This window comes from Rattus rattus, chromosome 12, assembly GCF_011064425.1.
Source record: "Rattus rattus isolate New Zealand chromosome 12, Rrattus_CSIRO_v1, whole genome shotgun sequence".
In the NCBI taxonomy this organism is placed as follows: domain Eukaryota; kingdom Metazoa; phylum Chordata; class Mammalia; order Rodentia; family Muridae; genus Rattus; species Rattus rattus.
In genome coordinates, this window is record NC_046165.1 from 85,547,663 (window position 1) to 85,560,352 (window position 12,690).

Below are 12,690 nucleotides of genomic sequence, written 5' to 3' on the forward strand. Positions count from 1 at the left end.
CCTGGTCCTGCCAAGACTGAACGAGATTGTTGAGGGGAGGGTGGTAATGGGGGAGGATGGGGAGGGGAACCCATATAGATGGGGGAGGGGAGGGCTAGGGGGATGTTGACCCTGAATCCGGGAAAGGGAATAACAATTGAAATGTAAATAAGAAATACCCAAGTTAATAAAGATGGAGGGAAAAAAAATACAGCCTCAAACAACAACCTGAAAAAACTAAAGGGTGGTCAGAGACTGGGATGCATAGACCATGACTGACATGAGATGAAGACCCAGTGTCTCAAAGGTGATCCCCATCCAATAGGAAACACAAACTGCCAGATAGCAGAGAACTGTGAGCAAACAGCTTCCAGAGAACCACGTAGCAGGAAGGAGGCTCCCAGGCACAGTAAGTAGGAGACAAAAACCAGAACATCCACAGCAGACCATTGCATACACATCAATCTGCCAGAAACTAACCAGTCAGAAAATGCAGATGTTAGAGAGCTGGAGAGAGACTCCTCAGGCTCACCTCAGGAGGGGAGCTGAAGCAGCGACTTGAGAGTAATTTGACATCTAGTAAAAGTGAAGACGTTACTTCTTTGTCTAGTAATTCCTGAGATGTGTGCCTTTTAGTTCTTGTATATATGAATGTGCTATCCTTGTGGTTTATTTTTGGTTTTCTTGAGAAAGATTCTCACTATGAAACACAGACTTGCTCAGGGAGGTCTGGACCTTGCAATTCTCCTGAGTGTGGGAATTATTTCATACAAGCATGCTCCAGCACCCCCAGTCTGTAGAAAAGTAAACATGGGAAGTATTTATTGAAATCTATTCTTTACTTGTGTTTGGTGCTTTATAACTCTGATCCTGGTATACAGAGGTCAAGACAGGATGTTTAACACTCAAAGCTAGCATGGGCAACATAGTAAACCCCATTTCAATATTCCCTCAATACCATAACAAAGAAAAAGGTATTGATATGTTTCCATTTTAGATAATTGTAAGTATAAATAGAATATTTTCTAATCAGAGTAATTTGTCAATATCTTTATAAGGAAACTTCCAACTTTTTGATTTTTTTGGGACGAGAAAATGAGTCCAGGGTTGCATGCATATTGGATGAGTGTCCTACCCCTGAGCTACATTCTCAGCCCTAAAATAAGAGCTTAAAACAAAATGAAACAAACAAACAAACAAAATACTATACCAAGAGAGGAGCACAGCCTTCTCCTCTCCTGTCATGGTTTGTGCTTTACCCCTCTTATTCGAGTACCTTGAAAGAGTCATCTGGCAATAACGTCCACTTTGCCGATTGTGTTCAAAGCTTCTATTAGACTGCATATTGTGAAGTTTGTTCACACCAACTTGAGGAAAAACAACAGACAGCTCTGTCCTTTCACAGAATCAGCAGGTCAGACCAGTGCTAAGTCTTGGGGTACTAGTAGAGCTGTGACTTGAATTTCAAGAGTGTGAGGTGGTGGGACCCAGTCCACTGTTCTGGCCAGGGTGCCTTTGGAAATATGTGTCATGGGGGCCATATGTGTGCAACAACCAAAACCTGGCATCGTTGGCACCACAGGGTGAACACAACCCCTCCCCGAAAAAATCGATGTGCCTTACCAGCTTTGGTGATGTGTAAAGGTCTGCCAATTAAGGGAGTTTCAGAACTGTGTTTGGTGGTTGAAGATAAGGTCGAAGATTAAAAGAAGACCAAGGAGGCTGCTTCAGAAACTTAAAGCTTGGAATGACATCAAAAATGTCTATACCTCTCACAAAATGAGAGCTGGCAAAAGGACAAAGTGAGAACAGACATAGAGCCAGCACTGGGACACTGTGTCATATACAATGAAGATAATGGTTTCATAAGGCCTTCAAAAACATCCTTGGTATTACTTTTGCTTAATGTAATCAGGCTGAACATTTTAAAACTGGTGGGCATGTGGGAGGTCTCTGCTTTTGGACTCAAGGTGTTTTCCGGAAGTTAAATGAGTTGTATGACACTTGATAGAAGGCTGCTTTCCTCAAGAGTAACTATGACCTTGCCATGCACAAGATGATGAACTCAGATCTTAGCAGAATCTTGAAAATCCCAGAGATCCAAAGAGCCCTCCAAGCACCATGCAAGGAGATTCAACATAGAGTCTCGAAGAAGAATCCACTGACGAACTTGAGGATCATGTTGAAGCTGAACCCTGACGCAAAGACTATGCACAGGAATGCCATTCTTCTCGAGGCCAGAAATCACAAACTCCATGTGAAAAGCCGGAAACAGCAGCCACGCACTGGCAGCCAACTTGGAGCAGGCTGCAGCAGGGGGACTGCAGACGAGAAGCCGGCTATCGGCAGGGAAGAAAGGAAGCATGAAGATGTCAAGAAACCTGCAGGGGAAAGGTTTGTGGTTACCAAGAAAACAAGCAGAAAAGAAACCTACCCCAGGAAAAAAAAAGCCTGCTGCATAAACTATTAAAATTAGCTTCATTCCAGAGAGCCAATAGAGACTGCCTATTTGAATAAAAACGTAATCAAAGGGAAAAAAACTATGCCCACACTAAAACACATAAAAAGAAATTTAGCTTGCTGAAAGTCAACTGATTAAAAAGAAAATAGAAAATTCAAAATAGCAGCACTAAAAAATCATCAGAACTTCAGTACTTTCAATAAAGCCAATATTTATGATACATTAATAGATCATATCCTGTTTTTTAAAAGCATGTGTGATGAGTGTAAATCCAGCATCGAATGAGGTACACTAGGGAATACAGACAGAAAACTGATTTCTTGGGCTTCACTAAGTGTATGAAGCCATCTAGAAAAAGTGGGAAATATCATTATAAGGTCTCATTTTATATACCCACACTAAAAAACCTGTGATTTCACATATGTGGCAGTGGTGCCCATAAGGGTCCCATGTTTGAGACTGTGTCTGTCTCAGCCATAAATTTAATATGTCCCAGCCAGACACAGTCAATGCTTTTTCATCTTCATATCTTAGAAGAAGCATTAAATATTAGACTGTCCTGACATACTGCAAAACTTTTTTGTTTACTTGAATAATTCAAATCTCTTTACCTTCTCCATCTGGTAAAACCTTTATACAAATGTTTTCATCCTTCCGGTGTAAGCCTGATTTTATGCAAATGCCCTGTCTTGCATCATCAAATCTTAGTGGTTCACTGCCCTGCTCATCTTCATGATTTGTCTCAATTCCTTTGAAATGATCTACTCTCAAAAAAGCCGTCAGGTCAAATCCCAGCCAATGAGGACAAGACATAGTCAGCAGCTGATTAGAATACAAACCAAGGGCACTTCCTGTGCAGGTGTGGTTGCTCACCCACCTTTGTGAGTAACACACCCTTCTGAGAAGAAACCTCGATGCGCTTTGATGATGCACTTTAACTGGATTGTGTTCTCTTTGCAACCTCAAACTTATTTCTAACATCCTTCTTGCTTCATCCTAAATCAGTCTTGACTTGCTTAGGGAAGCCGTAGCTAGCGCTGTTATACAATGGTTCTAAATATCATCTTATTGCCTTAAGCCACTGTGATCTCCAGTGTACTCACTTAGCCCCTAAAGGTCCAACATCCACAGACTCATGGGCATGCACCATGGCTGAGTATTTTCTACCTTGACTTTCCCAACCGCCAAGGCTCATCTGTTTAGTCCCTTTATGATGAGTCCGACTTTTTACCTCAGTCTTGACCCTCATGGAATCTTCTCCAGGACTTCAAATTCATTCCTGAATGCCAGGCCTTCCATTTTTCCTCAGCCTAACCTTGTTTCAGATATATCTCATTCTACCTCTGACCTTCTGGACCTGCCTCCTACTGTAGACCTCTCCAGGCTACCCACCCAGTAGCAAGTAGCAGGCTACAGTTAATTACACCATATGTGGTGCCTAATTGATCTCAAGAACTTCTATACCCACAAACCCAGGCCTGTCTTGTCTAGCCTCTGCCTCATTCCCAGACCTCAACCCTAGGCTCCAAATCTGCTCTCTAATTTCCCCTTCTGGAGTTAAATCCCTGCCAAGAACAGTTAATAACAGTAACTGTAGCTGCTTGCTGCAACTGTAAGTAAGCTGGGAAATGCAGAAGTGCTCAAAGGTAGGAGAGCTTCCCACAGGGATCTAGAGACCTTCCCAGGTGTTGCAGAGCCAGAGGAAATTTGGCTAACACAGCTTTCACGGGATGTAGCTGATCCTCTAGGACTGTCCAAAAGAATCCTTGGAACCAAGTGTTCCTCCTGGAAACTCTCTACAAGGACCTAGCAGGGAAAGTATGCTTAAAAGAGCATTTCCCTAAGTGTCCTCTGTCACATTATCTTGAGGGGGTGAACAATGATCTGAATACAATGCTCTCTAGTACAAATGGCACCAATGGTTAAGCGGAATGATATATGCCACACTCTGTCTTTAGTGAGGACCCTACAAGTGGACTCTCCTAGTTGGAGCCTGATCCTATATCATCAGCCTCTGATTAGAACATTGATTCAAACCAGATAAACCTTTCAGGACCAGAATGCTACCTGACGTATGGCCACGTTTGTCTGCTTTCTGGAGTTTCTAAAGAACGAAGCTTTTTTTTTCTAGGACTGAGACAGACAAATGAAGACACCAGTGGGCTTCATTCCTAGGACCTTTGACGTTCGGACTGTAGGCCTTTCCTCAAGGTAGGCCTTTTCTCAGGTTAACTGAGGAACTGACACTGGTTCTGCAGACCTCAGCTTCACTGCAAGCTCACATACACAGAAGCCTGAAGGCCAAGCCATACATGTCTCCACACCGCAAGCATCCCAGACAGCCAAGTTAGCCACTGTCATTTAAATATCCCTTACCAGAGGTCTCAACATTAGGTATACTAAAAAGCTTTCCAATGCTGGGCTCCCTGCCATAGATGTATTATGAATGCTCTTCTAACTTGAACTCATTAGACAATGGGATTAGCACAGCACAAAGCATTACTTATTTTTTGCACAAAACCATTACATTTGCAGAATAATATAAGTCCTCCTTTCAGCATTCAAAAGCAAGTCCAAATAGCTGAAACATATCTTGCTAATCCTAAATCCCATATTTTCCCAACTATATTGCCTGTCTGGTCAATGGTATATCTATGCATCATGCTCCTAAAACAATTGTCATATATATATATATATATATATATATATATATATATATGAACTATTTTTCTATAGATAGATTTCCTGTTAAGGGCATAAGACATAACTTAATAGTAGTGTGTTTGTTCAAAATGTGAGGGATCCTGAGTTGACTCCCAGGACTACAAAGAATGAAGAGGAGATGAAAAGGAAAGGAAAAAGAAAGGAAGGGAGAGAGAAATGGAGAGGATGCTCTTAAAAATCATGTCAGTTTCTTGAGACAAGGTCAAATGTTACAAAAAGCATTATAGTTGACAGCACCAACATCATTCTGTGCCTCTACATGGCTCTCTCTCTCTCTCTCTCTCTCTCTCTCTCTCTCTCTCTCTCTCTCTCTGTGTGTGTGTGTGTGTGTGTGTGTGTGTGTGCATTCTGAAAAGCACTGAGGGCAAAAGTTATTTATCTTAATTATGTCCCTCACTCACATGGGCACACACATACAATGATCCAATGATATTAGAAATGATCAAGAGAAAACTTTCAAATAGAATTTGGAATCAAATAAATTGTTAAAATGTTGCCTCATAAATTAGAATGTTTCTAGTTGTCCCCCATTGGGAATGCCATACCCCATACAATACTGAGTTGTATAAAACAGAGATTTTTTTTTTTTTTTGGATAACAACAATAAAAAAAATTAACCAAAAGCAGGATAGAGAGATACTAAACAGAAAATGGTTGATAAAAAGGATGTAGCCTCCAGTTACAAATGTATTGTGAGCTGTTGACCATCCTCAGACCCCAAGAAACCACCCAGCAGACTCTAATGGCCACTTACCTGATGATGCTTGATCTGGGTCAGTTTTTTAGTCCATTAAAATATTTGGAGTTTCCCTCCCTACTTCCTTTACGTATTTCCATGGGCATGTTAAATGACTAGCAGAAGACTTTGATGGACCCTAGCAGATACACTAAATGTCCAAAATTAACAAATACACCTCCAAAGTAAATAAAGGACTATTAAAGCTCTAGAATGAACATTCGTGTGAAAATGTGGGGAATGTGGGGAGTGAAAGACAGAGGCTCAGGGAGAGGAACATTGCCTTTAACTGGAGAAGGGAAATCCTATTATTGGTACAGACACTCCTCCATTTGTATATTGTTTATTGTGAAGACCTGTTTAGTAGTGAGAGTAGAATGATGATTCTAAACATATTGAGGTATCCCTTCGGTAAGTATGAAGCCCCTCTCTTCATCTCTTTTGAGGAGTTTTTGTTTGAAGTCTATTCAGTCACTTGTTAGAATGGCGACACCTGCTCTTTGTCCTATTCTGTTTGTGTGGAATGAATACCCTTTCTATCCTATTCCCAGAGGTGTGTTTCCCTTCGTTGGAGATGTGTTTCTTTGAGGCAAGAAAATGGATAGATTCTTGTTTTTGCTGTCCAGCCTACTGGCTTGTGTTTTTGATGGAGGAATTCAGTGTTACTATTGAATAGAGTGTTCATTCCCTCCATTGTGTTGATTTTGCTGTGTTTTAAATCCTTTTTCTGCCTTTCTCTCATAGCCTTCAGTGATGAGTTTTATCCTTTTTGAATAAATTTCTTTGTATTTGTTATCTAAAATCTCTTTTATATAATTCAACTTCCTGAGTCTATTTCTCATTGGGCATGCTTTGTTCTCTCTGGTAGACTCTTGGATATGTTTCCTCATTAGACTTAAGGGTTATTTCGGTCTGCACCCAGAGCTGACCCTGTGACACAGCTCTCTGTACCCAGATCCCTCTGGGAGAAAGCCAGTCTCCAGGAGTGCTGACACAAAGGCTTATAATGGAGGATCAAGTCACTGTGAGAGACAGCAAGGCCAGCTAACACCAGAAATGAGCAGATGGTGAGAGGCAAGGGCAAGAACCTAAGCAACAGAAACCAAGGCCACTTAACATCATCAGACCCCAGTTCCCCCACCATAGCAAGCCCTGGATACCCCAACACATGGGAAAAGCAAGATTTGGATTAACATCACAGATCATGATGATGTTAGAGGACTTTAAGAAGGACATAAATAACTTCCTTAAAGAAATACAGGACAACAGAGGTAAATAGGTAGAAGCCCTTAAAGAGGAAACACAAAGTTGCTTAAGGAATTATAAGAAAACACAACCAAACAGGTGAAAAAAATGAACAAAACTATCCAGGATCTAAAAATGAAAATAGAAACAATAAATAAACCACAAAGGGAGAAAACCCTGGAGGCAGAAAACTAGGAAAGAGATCAGGAGTCAAAGACACTAGCATTACCAACAGAATACAAGAGGTAAAAAAGAGAATCTCAGGTGCATAAGATACCATAGAAGACATTGATACAACTGTCAAAGAAAATGTGCAAGGCAAAAAGCTCCTAACCCAAAACATTCAGGAAATCCAGGTCACAATGACAAGATCAAACCTAGGGATAATAGATATAGAAGAGAGCAAAGACTCTCAAATTAAAGGGCCAGTAAATATCTTCAACAAAATTATAAAAGAAAACTTTCCTAACCTAAAGAGAGAGAGGCCCGTAAAATGTAAAAGAAGCCTACAGAACTCCAAATAGATTGGACCAGAAAAGAAATTCCTCCCATCACATAATAGTCAAAGCACCAAATGCACAAAACCAAGAAAGAATATTAAAAGCAGGAAGGGGACAAAGGTCAAGTAACATATAAAGGCAGACCTATCAGAATTACACCAGACTTCTCAACAAAGACCATGAAAGCCAGAAGATCCTGGGTAGATGTCATACAGACCCTAAGACAATACAAATGCCAGCCCAGGCTACTATATCCAGCAAAATTCTCAATTAACATAGATGGAAAAACCAAGATACTCTGTACTGAAAGGTGAGATACTCCATGACAAAACCAAAATTATACATTATCTTTCCACAAATCCAGCCCTACAAAGGATGATAGATGGGAAACTCCAAACAAGGAGGGAAACTGCATCCTAGGAAAAGCAAGAAAGTAATCAAATTTCAACTAACCCAAAAGAAGATAGCCAGACAAATATAATTCCACCTCTAACAACAACAACAACAACAACAAAAACAGGAAACAACAATCTTTGGTCCCTAAAATCTCTAACATCAATAAACTCAATTCTCCAATAAAAAGACAGACTAACAGACTGGGTATGTAAAGAGGACCCAGCATTTTCCTACATGGTATGCACTCACTGATAAGTGGATGTTAGCCCGAAAACTCGGATTACCCAAGATACAATCCACAGACCACATGAAGCTCAAGAAGGATGACCAAAGTGCAGATGCTTCAGTCCTTCCTAGAAGAGGGAACAAAAATATTCATAGGAGGAGATTTTGAGACTAAGTTTGGAACAGAGACTGAAGGAAAGGCCATTCAGAGCCTGCCCCACCTGGGGATCACCAACCCCAAAATCCACACAATATTGCTGATTCCAAGAAGTTCATGATGACAGGAGCCTGATATAGCTGTCTCCTGAGAGTCTCTGGAAGAGCATGAAAAATACAGAGGCAGATGTTCGCATCCAACCATTGAACTGAGAATGAGGGTTCCAATTAGAAGAGTTAGAGAAAGGATTGAAGGAGTTGAAGGGTTTGCAACCCCATAAGAACAAGAATACCAACCAACCAGAGCTCCCAGGGAGTAATCCACCATCCAAGAGTACAGGTGGACAGACCCATGGCTCCAGCTGCATATGTAGCAGAGGATAGCCTTGATGGGCACCAATGGGAGGAGAAACCCTTGGCCCTGACAAGGCTAGACCCCCCAGGATTGTTTTAAGTATCTTCTATAGTTATGGAGTAGTGGTCATGAGCTCCTTCCCTTTGTTCTCTTCATGAGAAATTCTCCTTTGTCCTTCAATTACGGTGGGTAGTTTTGTTAGGTATCATAATTGATGTTGGCAGTGCTTTCAGTGCTTGGAAGACACTGTTCCTGCCCTTTAGATATTGTGGATTCTATTGAGAGACTGGCTGTGGTTCTGATGAGTTTGCCTTTACATATGACTTGCTTTTCGTGATCTCCACATTCAGGAGGCCAAAGCAAGAGGATCCTGGCTTTGAGTCGAGCTGGAACTACTTAAGAAGACCTGTCTCAAAAAGAAATCTGTCTTGAATTTCAGATACCTGCAAAGTCTCCTGTTGTACATTGAAGTTGTACAATTTTATAGGAGAAAAATAACCCCCTTTCTTCAAGACAATCTCGGTCTTAGGTAGGCTTTCTGTTGTAATAAAACACCATGACCAAAAGTAACCTGGAGAGAAAGGGGGTTATTTATTACTAAAACTCTCAGATTGAACACTATTATTGAGGGAAGTCCCAGCAGGAACTCAAGTTGGAGGTAGGAACTGAAGCAGAACCTATGAAGGAGTGCTGCTTACTGGATTGCTCCTCATAGGATGTTCAGCCTGGTTCTCCCAGGACCACCTATCTAGGGGTGGTACAATACAAGTGAGCAAAACAAAGCCCTTTGACATCCATCATTAATCAAGGTAATATCTCAAAGACATGCCTATGGGCAAATCGTATGGAAACATTTTTTTGTCAGTTAAGGTTCCCTCTTCCTAGATATTTCTTGGCTTGTGTCAGGTTGACCAAACTGGAGAATTTCATGATAAAACATTAAGTTATTATAATGCAAATAGAATAAAAATATTAATTGCAGTATTTTCATAATTTTCATAAGAATTAGCTAATAACAACTTCATATATCATGTTCCATTCCTTTGACATTTTAATTAGCTTTGAGGAAGTCATGACTGAAAGAGCAGGTCTCCCCTACCAGCTCAAGTGTCACTTGGAGTCCATTAGAAAAATTCCTGCAGCCCACATGGAGCCCAAGAGCACTATGTGTCACCAGCTTCACAGGGCCCTGTGGTGGGAATGCCAGGACCTGTGATTACTTCTTGTGAAGTGTTTTAGTTCACCATGTCACAGATTCACTCACTAGAACTCAATTCTGCACTAATGGCCAGGACTTACACAGATCCCACAAATTAGAGTCCCAGTCCCCAACAGGACCTCTGTACTTCTGATAATAGTCAGACAGCAGGGCTCTCAAGCCACTTGCACTTCTGACCTACCAGTTATAAATTAGGGGATTTCTATGAATTCCTCTGGGTTCCTAATTTTCTAGTTCCAACTCGCAAAACTCAAAAAAGCATTATACATGAAATTATAGTTTTGCTATAAGGGACACACACAGGTCAGGGCCAGACACCACCACCACGAACCCCCTGCCAAAAAGAAAATAGGGCAATTATTGTATTGTTGTAAGGGTTCAAAAATCACTGAAGAAAGACCCCAGACTCAGATACTGTGCAAAAACAGAGTGTTTATTCTGAAGAAACGATAAGCATGTGGGGGTCAACCATTCTGTGAAATGGCAACCTCAGTTAAAGGCACACAGGCCTTCTTATAGGGAATAGGGGGAACGCTCTAGAAAGATTAGGTAAGCTCGAACTTCATTCATGGGTGCTAGGGGATCACAGGTTGTCTACATCTCTATCTCATGAGTATTCAATCATGTGATGAAATAGGGCTGCCCAACGCAGATGGCCCATTAAAAAATAAAATATTTCCCCATTTTTAAAATTGAGAGAGGATTTTATGATCTTGTTCTGGATTTTATGGTCTGTTCCTGAAGCTGGTGCCTTACTGCCAATTTTGAAATCAGACCTGGTCCTCAAAATAGAGACAAATTGGGTCCTTAAATGGGGACAAATGGGGTTTATGTTATCCTTTCACTGTGAAAGTCTTAACACCAGAAAGCTCCAAAAGTCCAGAATTGTGGTTAGATTGTAGTATGTAGGCCAGATTGATCAAACCACTGACCGTCTGATTAAGCTTAATCACTTGGATTTTGCCTTTTTGGGTGCATACACCCAAAACCAGTCCAGGTCAGATCAGTCTTCCTTCCCTCAGGCTAGGATACCCTGATGTGCATTTGTATATAAACCTCCCAATTTGATGATCATTAAGAAAAACTTGCTCTACTGTTTGGAGTTGAGTATATTTGCAGCCCAATGCAGTAGGTATCCTATGCTGCTAACGGGTTGCTGGATACCCTTTTCAGAGTTGGGGGTATGCATAGTATATACAGGTAAAAGTCTCAGGCTTCCAAGAACATCTTTACTAAAAGAGGGAGAGAGTATAGCCCTAGTCAAGTGGAGTTCAAGGTGGCTAAAAGCTATCCCTTATTTTGGCCTGCTTCGACATCACAGAAGAGGAGACCACAGGAATGTGAGATCCAGAAGCAGGGGAATGCTGTGAGACACTGTCTTCTGGATATGACACCTCCATTGCAGTATAGGTGGGAGAGGAACTTACGAGACCCTGCCCCACCTGAGGAGCTACTGTAGTCATCCGGGGCCGCTGAGCGAGGTAGAGTCATTCTTCTTTGGAGGGCATAGGCTCCCATGCTCCAATTCTGAAGCACTAATTCGACTCTGAGTTATAAAGACAGAGGACAAGGGCATGAAGGTAGAGGGTGTGTGTGTTGGAGAAGCCTAGGGGGGAACTGGAAATAGACTTAATCATAACAATATGTGTACATTATGAAATGCTGTGAGAATAAATTTTAAAAGCATTATTTAAGAAAGCTGGCCCTGGAAATGCGCCTTAGCAATTAAGGTTAACTAATACTCTTGCAAAGTACTGTGGTTCCGTTCTAAGTACCCACACTGAGCTGCACAGCTGCCTGTGATCCCATCTCTTGAAGATCTAACACGCTCAACTGACCTCTTGAGACACCCATAGGCACAACCGCAGACGCACAAATACAAATAAAACAATATTCTTACCTTCGAATTCTCAGAAACAGAGACAAAGAGAGACAGAGGGGAGGAGGAAAGAAAATATAAGCAAAAAGGTAAAGGTATGGCTGAACGTGACATAAGCACCCAAGGTCACCTACCAGGAAAAGGAAGAAATAGAGTTCTAGTTCAAGTTTGTCTCCATGACTCGTTCTTCCCACGATTGGGGTTTGCCATGAAAGTCTTGGTAGAAACATCAGAGAGCATTTAAACAGCTTAATGGTAGCTAATAGATGCTGGATATTGAATAGGACAGTGGTGCTGAGGATGTGACAGCTTGTTAGGAGCAGGAGAAGGTGACCACAAAGCTTCTCACTGCCTAGATTCACAAACGACACTGGTACCTTAGGTCTTGTAGTGAGATCAGGGGTACAGCACCTGACTAGCTTGAACAAAGCTATCTCCATTACTGGTTCTGTGGCTAAGGTGAGATACCCAGCCTAGAGGCGGGGGTCTCAGCAGTTAGAAGCACTCGCTGCTCTCCCACAGGTCTCAGATTTAATTCCCAGGACACACACATGGTGACTAACAACAATTTGTAACTCCACTTCCAGTGGTGTACAATGCCCTCTTTAGGCTGCTATAAGCACTAGGCACATGCATAGTACAGACATACACACAGGCAAACACTCAAAACACTTTTTTCCCCCAAAAAAGCCTAACAGAAGCAAGGTTAAGTTAGAAGAGTTTATTCTGGCTCAGCATTGGAGAGTTGAGTCCACAGTCACTTGTCCACCTGCACTTGAGCAGAGCAGACTGTTTGCAGAGGACCACAGAGAAAG

At 41.6% G+C, this 12,690-nt stretch overlaps 1 pseudogene; it reads left to right on the forward strand.

The window, feature by feature from the left end:
- Positions 1 to 6,654, forward strand: part of LOC116913276 — a 7,168-nt pseudogene extending 514 nt beyond the window's left edge.
- Positions 6,655 to 12,690: the final 6,036 nt, after the last annotated feature.